The sequence below is a fragment of the Protopterus annectens genome, chromosome 17.part0, assembly GCF_019279795.1.
Source record: "Protopterus annectens isolate FY-2018-M chromosome 17.part0, PAN1.0, whole genome shotgun sequence".
NCBI lineage: Eukaryota > Metazoa > Chordata > Ceratodontiformes > Protopteridae > Protopterus > Protopterus annectens.
Window position 1 is genome coordinate 132,245,284 of NC_056751.1, and position 14,195 is coordinate 132,259,478.

Below are 14,195 nucleotides of genomic sequence, written 5' to 3' on the forward strand. Positions count from 1 at the left end.
TAGAACTATCCGTCGTTCGGCCCTTATTGTAGCTAGATATTTTCGCTTACAGTCCTCGGACACCGATATGGCTTCAGTAAGCCATCTGACAGAAGATCTTCCAAAAAAAATGTAAAGATAAAGACAGAGACAGACCGCACAAGTCCAAACCTACCGATGACACTTCCATTAAGCTAGTCGTCAGTTCTCCAGTCCTCAGTGAGGCGCTTTTGCAGCCCCTGATGTCCGCTTCTGTGGATTCACAGGCCGCTACTGAGACCCTTTTGGAGTCCAGAATGCTGCAAAACTCTTCTTTGACTAAGGATTCCGTGGTCTTCTCTACCTTGGATGGGTCTGGCGCTGCTGAGCAGGCACCAGCTTCCGAGGAAGTGCTTTGCAGTGCCCATTCTCATCACAAACTGATGTCTTCTTTCGTGACTACCATTCTTTTGAAAACTACAGAGTTTCTTAAGCCCACACCCAAGAAACCGATGACCAAATCTCAGGCACCTGCTTCCTTGCCTCAGTCTCAAATGCTTAAAATGGCGGAAGACCTTATCATTGCTGATCAGGGGGATCCAAGCTACCCCCTCCAAAAGGAAAAGAGATCTGTCCCCTGTAGTTTTGTCTGAACAAGAGTCAGATGACTGTGATGCATCTGAATATGAAGACATGCAACCCCTCTCTACTTATGAGGATTCTGATGCAGAGGATTCCATCCCTTCCACCTCACCCCCAGAGGAGTCTTCCTTTGGGGAAACCCTACATACCTTAAGGGTGCATTTCCAGTGGGAGAGTCAGGACTACCCTCAGTCTAAAAAGAGACTCGAGGAATTCCTAGATCTTCCACAGCACAGACCCTTGGCCATCCCCCCAGTCTTGGATGTTGTGGATGATATTTTCTTGGAATTCAGCTTTACTTCTGTCACCCTCACTCCTGCACCCAGAAAACCAGACAGGTACTATAGAGTCCCTGACTCACAAAAAATTATTTTTAAAAATCCTACTGCTGACCCTGAGGTAATTTCTCAAAGGCCTAAAGGGATTAAAGCAACCTCTGATAATCTTACCCCCACAGATAGGGATTCCCAAGCACTAGACAGATGGGGTAAAAAAGTATACACCTCAGCTACTCTTGCTATCAGGGCAATGAATTGTCAGTTCCATATGCTAAAATTTCAGCAACATACCCTGGAACTCCTCAAACAAAAAATGTCTTCCTTTCCTGCTTGTGCAGAATCTGAAGAGTTACAAGAGTTAATGCATTCTGCAAGTCAAGTAACTAAACACACCTTGCACTGTGGTTTTGATGCCCTAAAAGCTTTTTGTCGGGCAGCAGTCATCGGATCTGTCATTAGAAGGCAAGCATGGCTTAAGGAACAGCCCCTGGACAGGCCATGTCAAATCTAAATTGTTGGATGCCCCCTTGCACAAAAACAACTTATTTGGCACTAAGGCAGAAGAGATCTTAAAAAGATGGAAGAAAAGGCAAAATCTATGCAGACAGTTAAGGATTTCTTACAGCTCCAACCACCCAGGTTCAGCAGACATTGTCCCACCAAGCAGTGGTCCTTTCCTACTCCCACCAAGCCAGTCCAGCCCAGACCCCAGGGAACTATACCCCCCCCCCCCAGACAGCAGCCACAGGGAATGCAGAGATCTTAGCAGTGGACTACCTCCACTTCAAAACCAGGGAGTTCTAAGCCACCCCCTTATGGTAAGAACTCACAATGACTCCCCACCCCCTCCCTATGCCCACCTTCACTTACCCCTAGGAGGAAAACTCTCCCTTCATGCAAGCACCTGGGCCGCCATTACCAATGACCGCTGGGTTCGCAACATAGTGTCCCAGGGATACGTTTTTTCTTTCCACACCCTTTTTACCCCAAAAGGGTTCCAAGATCTACCTCCAAACCAGTGGGAACAGGTGCAAAAGCAAGTCATTTCCCTGCTCTCTATGAGTATGGTACCCAGAAAAGATGGCACCTGACTCCCATCCTTGATCTATCTATTCTAAACACCTTCCTGGTTATCCAAAATGTCATAATGCTCACCCTCCAGCAGCTGCTACCCATGCTGTCCAAGGATGCTTGGTTAGCCACCCTAGATCTAAAAGAGGCCTACTTCCATATTCCTATCAGGGAATCATGCAGGAAATATCTCCGTTTCAGCGCAGGATCTCAGCACTTTCAGTTCTCTCTGCTTCCCTTTGGCTTATCTACTGCTCCCAGAGTTTTCACAAAATCTCTGGCTCCGGCCATTGACTTCTGCAGAGAAAGGAATATCCAGATGGTACCCATACTTAGATGATTGCCTAATTCAGGCAGACAGCCAGGAAAAGCTGCTCAAGCACCTGGCCTTTGTAAAATCCCTACTAACCTCCCTAGGGTACACAATCAACAAAAAGAAATCCAAACAGGTGCCCACCTAAAGGATTATATTCCTGAGAGCAAGCCTTGGACACAGCATCACAGATGGCATTCCTTACACTAGAAAAGCAAAATTTCCTGACAGCCTACTTCTCTTAACTAGCCACCAGACCCCAGCTATCTGTAAGGATGGTCCTGCAAGCTCTGGAGTTCATGGCATCTTGCATGCTACTCATTCCATATGCCAGACTGCATATGAGGAAACAGTGACCAAAAAGCCTTTGGTGTCAACACTTTCAAAACCTGGAGACTCTTACACGTATAATTCCTTGGCTCGGAAAAGATTTCTTTTGGTGGGCAACAGCATGCTCCTATAACAAAGGACTACCTTTCTTACCACCCAGACCCCTCACCACAGATGCATCAGACTATTCCTTGTTTGCACACCTGGATGGCAGGTGCATTCAGGGCCAGTGGAGCCCACAGCAAATCCCTCTGCACATCAACCAAAAAGATGATGGCTGTCCAGCATGCCTTGATAGCTTTCAAGCCCCTTCTCTCCACAGGGGCTGTCCTGTTCAAAACAGACTACACCACTGTAATGTGGTATATCAACAAGCATGGAGGGACCCACTCTTACCCTCTATGCAGGCTGGCCATGACCCTTTGGCACACAGCCTATGCCATGCAACTCCACCTGTTAGCACAATTCCTACCAGGTTCTTTCAACTCTCTGGCAGACCAATTAAGCAGAAATTTTCTGGACCCACACTAGTGTCAGCTCAACAGAAGAACCTTCATCCTAATAACTCAGAAATGGGTCGACCTCTTTGCCTCCCACACCAGCCATCATCTCAGCAAATTCTGCACCAGGGACCATCAATGCATGGCTTGGAAAGTGGATGCCCCGTTCTTCCCCTGGGTCAATCTGTCGGTTTATGCCTTACCCCCACTACCTCTCATCCCCAGTACTGCTCAAAATAAAGGAGGAAAAACCAAGGACAATGCCAGACTGGCCTTGCCAGCAGTGGTACCCCTTGCTGTACAGCCTGTCCCCCTCTGCCACCATAGCATCTTTCTCAGATTCCAAACCTCCTGACCCAGAGGGAATGGAAATGCATGCACCCCAATTGCAGACACTTAATTTGGCAGCTTGGCTTATTCCCTAATCCCCAATCAATCTGCCAACCTCAGTAAACAGGTTCTAGATGTTGTACGTGAGGCCAGATGCCCTAGCACTAGAAAGTCTTATGCTAACAAATGGAAAAGGTTCTGCACCTGGATTCAGGCTAAGGGAGCCAATACGGTTCAGCCCTCCCTCCCTCTCATCCTGGATTACTTAGCTGACCTACTACACAGTGGCCTCTTTTTTCCTGTATTAAAATTCATGCCTCTGCTATCTCTGCTCATTTTCCCACTGAGCAGCCCCTTTTCTCACACGCCTTGATCACACAGTTCCTAAGAGGGGCTAGCAACATGAGGCCACCCAGAAGAGCACCAACCCCAGCTTGGGACCTTAACTTTGTGTTGGAAAAGCTCACCCTGCCCCACCTTCGAAGCAGGTACTGCAGAGCTAAAATTTCTCTCCTGGAAGACAGCTTTCCTTCGGGCCATCACTTCAGCCAGAAGTGTCTCTGAGCTGCAAGCACTCATGGCTGTGGAACCCTTCATCATCTTCCATGCTTGACAGGGTATCCCTCGGGACTAACCTATCCTTCATGTCCAAGGTGGTGTCCAGTGTGGCTCTCAACCAGTCCATTCATTTGCCCACCTTTTTTCCTAATCCCCAGAACAAGGGGGGAAGGATTCTGCACTCTCTAGATGTGCACAGACAGCTCAGATTTTATTTAGACAGGACTAAATCATTCAGAAAGTCTGATCATTTGCTGGTTAGCTTTGCTACAGGGGCAGAAGGCAAAGCCATCTCCAAACAAACTATTTCCAAATGGGAGTACACTGCATCCATTTCTGCTAGAAACAACATGGAAAGCCTCCCCCCAAGGGGGTCAGGACTCACTCCACCAGAGCAGCCTCCACCTCTGCAGCTTTCCACAGAGGAGTCCCCACCAGGGACATCCTGGAGGGCTGCCACCTGGACATTTGTTCACACTTTTACCAGACATTACCACCTGCCTCTAGTCTCCAAATCCAGGGCAGGGTTTGCCTCTGCAGTCTTGCCAGGGCGTCCTAGCCAGCCCCTAGTTTTCTTGACTGTCTCCACCCATTTCCTCAGCTTTGGGAATCAACCCAAATGTTATGACTGCAACAGTGAAACACGAAGAACATAGTAAAGTTGTGTACATTTACATAAATGTAGATGTTCGAGTGTATTCACTGCTGCAGTCCTGGATGTCCTTCATGGATGCATCTGCAGTCATAACAACTGGGTTGTCCTGTCGTCAGGCAGCCCTTCGGTCGGCCAGATTCCAAAGTCTGGGTCCGGCTTCGGCTGATGTCGCACTTCACCCGACGTCATCTCTGCTGGTCTTCGGGTATAAAGGCATCAGTCGACGCCATTTTCCTCAGTCTTTCTTGCCGCGTGGCGCCCGAAGCAGAAGCTGTTCGCAAGTGCCGGTCGGTCAGATCCAGAGATTACTACTACCGAATACAACTTCGAAGACTTCTAAAAAGCTAAGTACCCCGTTGGGGACTCTTTCTTGCCTCAGCCGATGTCAGAAAAAGTCAATAACTGTTTAACTTGTGGGAAACAAATACCTCATAAAGATTTCCACTCTTACTGTTTGCCTTGCTTAGGCCGGGACCACGACGTAGCAGCCTGTTCGGCCTGCGCTTCCTTCAACCGACGAACGCTAAGGCGTCGGTCGGAGTTTGCTGAACAGTTTTTCGGCTCAGACTTTGCGTATATTATGCCGTCGGATCCTCCGACTACCCAAATTATTAAAAAACGCAAGGAAAAAGACCGACACTCACGGTTCGCGGTTTCGGCCAAAACCACGGTGAAGCAAGCCGCGAGTGTCTCGGTTTCGGCCGAAACCGAGAAAACTGGTCAATCTCCAGCCGAATCCATGGCTACTACTGAGGCTCCTGCTACCTTACCTGAATCGGCCTCAGAAATTTTGCCTACAACCGTGGTTTCTACTGATTTATCAGACACCATCCCTTTGGATGTCTCTACCCCAGCACGTGGTGCTGCTAGACCCCCTGCAGCCATGTCTATCAAGGCCTTTGCCAGGGCCAAAGCAGCCAAATCTGCTAAGGCAGTGCCTGTTAAACCTCCCTCACACAGGCCCACTTCTAGTTCACAAATGCTTACTCTGGCAGAAGATTTAATATCCTTAATTAGGGGATCCCAATCTCACCCAGACAGGGCCTCTCTGCCCCCTGAAAAGAGACCTAGGACAGAGCCCCCCGAGCCAGTGTCCTCTGAGGCTTCTGCGGATGACTCCGACATTTCAGAACAGCCAGAGGACCCTTTTTCTACATATGAAGACTCCGATGCTGAAGAATCCATTCCAGCTGCCTCGCCACCAGAGGAATTTTCCTTTGGGGAAACCTTGCATGCCATGAGAGAACAATTCCAATGGCAGGGACAAGATTTCTCAGACTCTAGAAAAAGGCTTAGGACCTTCCTACACTTACCACAACATAGGCCCTTAGCTATACCTCCTGTTTTACCTGTTGTGGATGACGCATTTAATGATGTCTGCACTGCTCCTGATTCTTTACCTCCTGCCCCTGCCAAACCTGATAGATATTACAGGGTACCTGACACTCATCACCACCTATACAAGGCCCCACTGGCAGACCCCGAAACTATTTCCCAGGGGCCTAAGGCAGTAGCCTCGACCACAGCAAAAAACCCTATTCCTTCAGAAAGGGAATCCAGGTCCTTAGACAGATGGGGGAAAAAAGTTTACACCTCTGCTACTCTCTCAGCTAGAGCTTTAAACTGTCAATTTCACATGATCCAATACCAAGAGTTTATGCTTGATCAGTTAACTAAGAAAGTATCCTCTGATGAATCTTTAGACAAGAAATATGTATTAGAAATGGTAAATAACATACAACAGGTTAGTAACCATTCCTTAAAATGTGGCTATGATGCACTGGAGGCTTCATTTAGATCAGCCATGACTGGCACAGTGATAAGAAGACATGCATGGCTGAAAGAACAGGTCTTACGGATCATGTTAAAGCAAAGCTATTAGATGCTCCCATGGATAAGGCCAGTTTATTTGGTACACCTGCCCAGCAGGTAATGAAGAAAATGGAAGAAAAGGCAAAATCTGTACAGACAGTTAAAGATTTCTTACAGGTTCAGCCCCAAGGTTTAGCAGGAACTGGCCTGCCAAAAATTGGTCCTTTCCTGACTCCACAAGATCCCAAAGGGGCAGAAACAGACGATCCAGAGGCAGAAATCAATCCAGAGGAGGTGCCTACAGAGGACGACAGTGGCAAGGTAATAACAGAGGCACAGACACAACCACTGCCACTGCAACAGGACAATCACAGTGACTTGACTCTAACTCCGCCTACCAGGGAGCAAATAGCAGCACCATTAGGCGGAAAGTTAGCCTTATTTTCGAAAAATTGGCACTATATCACAAAAGACAAGTGGATTTTGCAAACCATAGACCAAGGCTACCGGTTCCACTTCCACACCTTGCCAGTAAAAAGAGGAATGCCAAACCTGCCTCCAAATCAAAAGATAGAAGCTCTACAACAGATAACGAAATTATCCAAGATGAGAGCTGTGGAAAGAGTACCAATAACAGAACAGGGCAAAGGATTCTACTCCAGACTCTTCCTAGTACCAAGAAAAGAGCAAAGTTGGAGACCTATTCTCGACCTGTCCATCTTAAACACATATATCATTGTCCCAAAATTCAAAATGCTGACCCTACAGCAACTTCTTCCCATGCTGGGCAAGGAGTGTTGACTGGTAACTCTAGATCTCAAGGAGGCATACCTGCACGTCCCCATTCGACCCAATTGCAGAAGATACCTCAGATTTCTTGCAGGATCAGAGCATTATCAATTCTCAGCATTGCCCTTTGGCTTATCTACTGCGCCCAGAGTATTCACAAAATGCCTGGCATCAGTAATCGCTCACTGCAGACTACAGGGAATCCAAATTTATCCATACCTGGACGACTGCCTGCTACAAGCGGACAACAAAAGCAAGCTGACAACAGATTTACAAAGGGTCATTTACTTGCTACAAGCCCTGGGATACACAGTCAACTTACAAAAGTCAAGGCTGATACCATCCCAGACAAGAACATTCTTGGGCGCGGAATTGGACACAGTAAAACAAATGGCATTCCTAACTACAGAAAAACAAAAGAACTCCCTCTTTACTTCTTGGCATTAACAAGACAGAACAAACTAACAGCAAGAAAAGTTCTGCAGGCCTTGGGCTTCATGGCATCATGCATAATCTTGGTACCACATGCCAGACTGCATATGAGAAAACTACAGTGGTACCTAAAGAATTTATGGTCTCAACACAGGCACAGCCTAGAAGCAGAAATACCATTAATCCCATGCCTAAAACAGGAATTCCTCTGGTGGGCCCAAGCATGCCAGTCAAACCCAGGCCTACCCTTCCACAAGTTTCGAACAAGCCAAACCATCACAACAGACGCCTCAGACCTAGGATGGGGGGGCGCACATGCTGGACAAATGCGTACAAGGATTGTGGACTCAGGACCAGCTGCACTTGCACATAAACCAAAAAGAAATGCTGGCAGTAAAACTGGCAATCCAAAAATTCAGACCATTCCTCAAAGAAGGCCATTTGATGATAAGGACAGACAACACCACAGTCATGTGGTACATCAACAAACAGGGAGGCACTCATTCATACTCCCTATGCAGAATGACTTTGGACCTTTGGAATCTGGCTCTCAGCTACAACATCCAGTTACAGGCAATATTTGTACCGGGAAAAGAGAACACCCTAGCAGAAATGTTAAGCAGAACCACCTCGGATGCTCACGAATGGATGCTACACCCAGACATCTTCAAGACCATCACAAAGAAATGGGGAATGCCACAAATAGATCTATTCGCTTCCCCTCTCAATCACCAGCTCAAAAGATTCTGCACAAGGACATTCCACCCACTTGCATGGAAGGTGGATTCTCTTTCCTTCAGCTGGACAGGTCTGACAGCATATGCATTTCCACCTCTTCCCTTGATACACAAGGTATTACTGAAAATCAAAGAGGAACGTCCAAGGATAATCCTGATAGCTCCGAACTGGCCAAGACAACACTGGTACCCACTGCTGAGGAGCATGTCTTGGGAGAAAATGTGGTCAATACCCCTGATGCCTTTGATGTTAACTCAGAACAACTACAGCATCATGCATCCAAACCTAAAACTTTGCAGCTGACTGCCTGGAACATCACATAGCAGCAACTAAGCCAGATCTTTCCCAAAGGGTTAAAGACATTATCCTTGAAGCCCGCAGACCTTCAACAAGAAGGAACTATGCAGGAAAATGGAAAAGGTTTGTCTTTTGGAGTACTGAAAGAGGAAAAGATGTGTCGAATATAGATATTGCAAACATTCTGGAGTATTTGGCAGAGCTTTTACATACAGGCCTGTCCTATTCCTCCATCAAGATACATGCATCAGCTATTTCAGCAGAATACAGCTTTGATCCACCTGTCTTTTCACATCCTCTACTCAGGCAGTTCCTCAGAGGGATCAAGAATGTAAAACCTCCAAGGACACCACCATTACCAGCATGGGACTTGAACTTTGTGCTAGAAAAGTTGACACTCCCTCCGTTCGAACCAGCAGCAACAGCAGATCTACAGCACCTATCATGGAAAACTGCTTTCCTACTGGCAATTACCTCAGCAAGGAGGGTTTGAACTACAGGCCTTAATGGCAGTGCAACCCTTCCTAATCTTCCATAAAGATAGGGTGTCCATGAGAACTAATCCTACATTTATGCCTAAGGTGGAATCCAGAGTGTCTTTAAACCAGGCAATCCACCTACCTACCTTCTTTCCCAATCCACAAAACAGAGGGGAAAGAATGCTGCATACCTTGGACGTACATAGACAGCTACGCTACTACCTGGACAGAACCAAAAGTAACAGAAAAACTGACCAGCTTTTGGTAGCCTATGCAACAGGGAGGGAAGGAAAAGCAATTTCCAAACAGACAATCTCCAAATGGATAGGAAATTGCATAAGATTTTGTTACTCCTTCCATGGAAAACCAATTCCACAGAACATAAGGCCTCATTCTACAAGGGCTACAGCCACTACCACAGCTTTCTTACGAGGAGTGGCAACCAAGGACATTATTGAGGCGGCTACTTGGACCTCCGTGCATACATTTGCCAAGCATTATAATTTACCTCTATATTCTAGATCCCGAGCAGGGTTTGCCACTGCTGTATTGCAAGGGATCCTAACCACACCATAATTTTATCATCCTCCTCCCTAGTTGGCTATGGTATTCTACCCAGTTGTTATGACTGCAGATGCATCCATGAAGGACATAGTACAGTTTTGTACCTACCATAAATGTAGATGTCCGAACTGGATAGCATCTGCAGTCAGGATTACCTCCCTCCTTCCCTCTGTGGTACTCCTAGGGTATTTATCCTCCTAATAGCTAGCTGGGAGGGGAGTCTCTTATGGTGTATTTGTTTGTATATATGTACATACATGCTTATTTTTTGTGTTTGCCTTCTATCTTTTTGGAAACATTGGCATTTATCCAAAATTTAGCCTTCCAAGAGGGCAACTGGCATCTGGGGCAAGAAACACTGAGGAAAATGGCGTCGACTGATGCCTTTATACCCGAAGACCAGCAGAGATGACGTCGGGTGAAGTGCGACATCAGCTGAAGCCGGACCCAGACTTTGGAATCCGGCCGACCGAAGGGCTGCCTGACGACAGGACAACCCAGTTGTTATGACTGCAGATGCTATCCAGTTCGGACATCTACATTTATGGTAGGTACAAAACTGTACTTTTCCCTCCCTCCATCCCCCTTTTTTATTCTCTTATTTTCAATGCATTCAGCAGTCACTAAAAAGACTCCCCCACAATTAAAATACCCTTGACTACACAATGCATAAAACTGTTTATATATATATATATATATATATATATATATATATATATATATATATATATATAATTTGTGAATATAACACTATATATATATATATATATATATATATATATATATATATATATATATATATATAGATAGATATATATATAATGTTTAAAACATGCAGTTTATATCATGAAATGTTTTATGCAAGTACTAATAAGAACAAAAAATGTTATTGACAATTTCTTTCCCTTTTAGTGTCCTAAACATTAATGACATAAAATGGAGTATATGATTTATAATCCCCCCCCAAAAGTTTGGCAAAGCCAAAAAAAGTAGTAATTTTCAGCCACTTTTTCCTTGCAAAGCCATATTTCACAAATGTGACTGATGTGTTGTACTCTTCCATTTATTCACTAATTTCAGTGTTGCTTATCTTCTCTTCCTGTTCATCTCCATCTCCCAACACCAGACTCTGGTTCAAGTCAAGGTACTCCTGATACTTCTAGTCACCTCCAGTGCTTTTTTTTCTGTCTCAAGCATTTCATTCGGAACACTGGAAAACCTTTCTGTGGCAAATTCTTTCTATGACCTATATTGTCAGAAGAATGAGAAATTTAGTCTTCGTCCTAAACCATTTTATTTCCTCCTTCGTCTGTTCTGCATCCAGAAATGTCTTTGATCCTCCAGGAAAAAAAATATTCTGAAGACAGCTAGATACAGCAACTTCAATCTCACATCTGCTTCTCGACATTCCCTGACTGTTGGTGTAAATGTGCTTCTCTTCTACCTGGTGGTGTACAGATGAATAATCGTTATCCAAGAATATTCTGCTATCCCCAGTTTTTAATACTTTCCCTTCTGCCACAGTTTTGTTAGGATCAACTCTTCATGCTGGTTTGATTGCATCTTTCTTTTCTAATACAAATCTTGGCTGTTTTTTCTTGGCCAAGTTTGGAGCATGTACTGTGTGTGCCCCCTCAGTTTAGAAGTCCACCTGTGGAATACAAGTCCAATTGTTTATTTGCGCTTTCATAAAATTGATACCATCTGTTCCTTTCACTTTCTCTGATACAGCAGAAAATATAATTTTTTTCTGAGTGCTTTGCCTTATAACTGATTTTTTGCAGCAGTTGCTCTTGAAAAGTCTTGTACTCAGCCAGCCTTTTTTTCATTTCAACCTCTGATTTTTGCAGTTTTATCAATTCATCTGAATAGCGCCTATTTTTTCCACCCATTTGTTATTTGAGTTCACATACTCCATCACTGTTTTATTTATTTTAGTCACCTCTGAATGCATTTATTTTTTTCCTCTGAATTATTGGAAACCATCTTTTGTATCAAAGCTTGAAATGCTTTTTGATGATCAGTTGTAGTATTCTTTCCAGCCAGTGTTATCACCTTTTCTGGTTGATTTTTCTTTTAGGTTTTCTAAATTTCTTCTTTGCTGACATCCAGGCAGTGTACTTTACTAGCCACTAACTGAGTTTTACTCAGGCTGACAATACCACTAGCTGTTATTTCTCAGTTTGTTTTTTCACACTGGGAGAGCTGGAATTAAGCTGTTGATCAGCGTACAGCCATCTTGAAAGTCCTTTACAAAAACTTCTTCGGTGTAATGTGAAGTGTTGTATAAGTAACTCACTGTATCTGCTTTACGTATTTTTCTCTGGGTTATACTTCACATGTAATTTAAATTTCTAATGTCTAAACAGCATTCTTTGCAGTTTTGACGGTGCCTTTTTCAAGGGCTTTTTAAACATATTCTGATGATGTTCATCGTGCATACAGTTGCAGTCATAACAGATGGGTTCTCCTGCCATCAGGCGGGTCCTCGGTCGGCCGAATTCCAAAGTCTAGGTCCGGCGTCGGTTGTCGTCGCTTCTTCCCTGACGTCAGTGCGACAGGGGTATAAAAGAACCAGCCAATGCCATTTTCTTCAGTCTTTCTTGCCGCGCGGTGCCCGAAGCAGAAGCAGTTCGCAAGTGCCGGTCGGCCAGCTCCTGAGATTACGAAAAATTTGGAACCAAAGTCGTCTTAAAAGCTAAGTACCCCGTTGGGGAAACTTTTTCTTGCCTCAGACCGATGTCAGACAAAGTTAATAATTGTATTTCTTGTGGGAAGCAAATACCGCATAAGGATTTCCATTCCCTCTGTATACCATGTTTAGGCCCAGACCACAACGTCTCGGTCTGTCGCTTTTGTGCTACATTCAACAAACGCACTATTAAGCGTCGGGTGGAGTTTGCCCAGCATTATTTCGGGAAAGCATTTAACTATACTATGTCGTCGGATACTCCGACTCCGGTTTTGTCTAAAAAACGCAGAGACAAGGACCGACACTCGAGGTCCACGGCCTCTACCGACACCACGCCAAAGCCGACTACACGTGGTCCGGTTCTCAGCGAGGCACCTACGCAGCCCCTGATTACCGACGACACATCTTTGGCAGTGTCTCCTGAACCCGAGGTCGCAGGCTCCTCGGCCCACACCCTGACTACAGATACCGAAGCCACGCTTGGCATTGAAACACAGAATGTGGACAGGTCCACCTCCACTCAAGGTGTCTTCAGACCTTCCTCTTCTTTCTCCATCAAGGCTTTCACCAAGTCTAAAGCTACCATGCACCCTAAGAGACCAGCTACACAGGGCCCATCTCCAGGCCCCATGCCTAAGAAACAGATGCTTAAAATGGCTGAGGATTTAATTACTCTAATCAGAGGTTCTCAGCCACCTCCGGACAAAAGACCCAGAGTGGAGGAAGATTCCCCCTCCTCTGATCAGGGCTCCATTATTTCAGAGCACTCTGATTATCAGGAACAGTCTTACTCCCCTTTTGAAGACTCTGATGCAGAGGAATCTATTCCTTCTGTATCCCCCCCCAGATTTGGTGAAACTCTGCATACCTTAAGGGAACACTTCCACTGGGAAGGCCAGGATTATTCAGATTCCAAGAAAAGGCTCAGGGAATTTCTTTTGTTACCCCAGCACAGGCCTCTGGCTATATCTCCTGTCCTGGACATCCTAGATGATGTTTACTCGGAGGCCTGCCTTAACCCGGACTCTCTTCCTCCAGCTCCAGTTAAGCCTGACTGGTACTACAGGGTTCCTGACTCACACCAATTTCTATACAAAAGCCATGCTGCTGACCTAGAAACCATCTCACAGGGGCCCAAGGGAGTTAAGGCCTCCATTGCCAAAAACCCATTGCCTTCCGAGAGGGATTCCAGATCCTTAGAAAGGTGGGGAAAAAAGGTATATACCTCGGCTACCTTATCCATGAGGGCCTTAAACTGTCAGTTTCATATGCTAAAATACCAACAGTTTCTGTTATCTCAATTGAAAAGTAAAATGTCACACCCGCCCCCACCTGAAATAAAAAAGACCACAGTGAAAAACTTCTCAAAAGCCGACTTCACACTTCTAAAAACTAGTGTGGTCTCCTTTAAGGCCCCTGAGCCAGTGGTAAACATTACTCAAACCGTTGAATCACTTACAAATGCCTTCTACCAGCACCTACAGGACTGCATGGATCAGGCAATCCCAAACAAAACTAAGACTCTTTGTACCAAAGGCAAGCGTCCAGTCTGGTGGACCCCAGCCATAAACAAGCTCTACAACAAAAGGAGGAAGCTACTACAAGATAGAGCAACATCCTTGAAAGGTAAGACACCTTTGATCATTATAAGTAAAAAACTAAGAGCTCTCATAAAATCATCCAAGGCAAATTTTGAGAGAAAAATCGCCAAGGACTCAAAAGACAATCATAAGGCCTTCTTTAGCTATGTTAGAAAC

At 45.3% G+C, this 14,195-nt stretch overlaps 1 protein-coding gene across 6 annotated transcripts in view; it reads left to right on the forward strand.

Annotated features, from left to right (window-relative positions):
* The window catches only part of CDC14B (cell division cycle 14B), a 2,772,169-nt gene that overhangs the window by 2,457,777 nt on the left and 300,197 nt on the right, over positions 1-14,195 (forward strand). The window lies entirely within an intron of this gene.